Here is a 790-nt window from a genome sequence, read left to right on the forward strand (position 1 = left end):
GTGCCTTCCCAGGAAGGGCAAACTCTCCTATTACCAGCAGCACCACAGCGCTTGGTCCCAGAGATACAGAGGACGGCAAAGCCCTGGCTGGACCCGGCAGTTCACCTGCTCAAAGATCAGATAAATGTGTAAAAATATATAGTCAAAGAGCAAGGATAGAAAGTATTCGTATCTATGTGAAGTGTGGCATCAAATTTATCAATAAGATCACCTATGTTGTGATGCGTGGCTAAGGGGCTGCAGGACAGGTTGAAAACAAGTGCTTGTGTCTTGGCAAGAATAAAGCAGAAAGCTAAAAAGAGGATGTGTGGTGGAAATGTGCCCTGTAGAAATATTATGGATTTACTTGCTTCGTTTGTATGGCTTAGCGATAATTTTCTTAGCACAATTCTATTCGGCTGAGTTACAAAACTGCAGCTTTGCCAGGAATTGCAGAAATGAGAATTCTTTAACCACATTTGTTTTCCTTAGAGCAAGAGGAACCACACGGAAAGAAAAATGTAGAGGGCACGTTTAGCACCAGGGGACATACAAACCTACCCTCTGGGGTTTGACATTTTTCATTTACAGTCCATTGCCCTATGAGTCCACGTTATTAGAGACGATGGGGAGAATGAGCGAGTCCGTCCTCTCGGCTACGTGCGAACAGCCACCGCCTGCTCGCGTTGCCAGAGCGCTGCAAGGTGATGAAGGGGAAACTACAAGGTTAATTAAATGCATTTTTCAACACAAAACCTCTTGTCTTGAAACCGACACAAATAAAAACCATGGAGGGGTTGCCAACACTGAA

Source organism: Columba livia, chromosome 20 (assembly GCF_036013475.1).
Source record: "Columba livia isolate bColLiv1 breed racing homer chromosome 20, bColLiv1.pat.W.v2, whole genome shotgun sequence".
NCBI lineage: Eukaryota > Metazoa > Chordata > Aves > Columbiformes > Columbidae > Columba > Columba livia.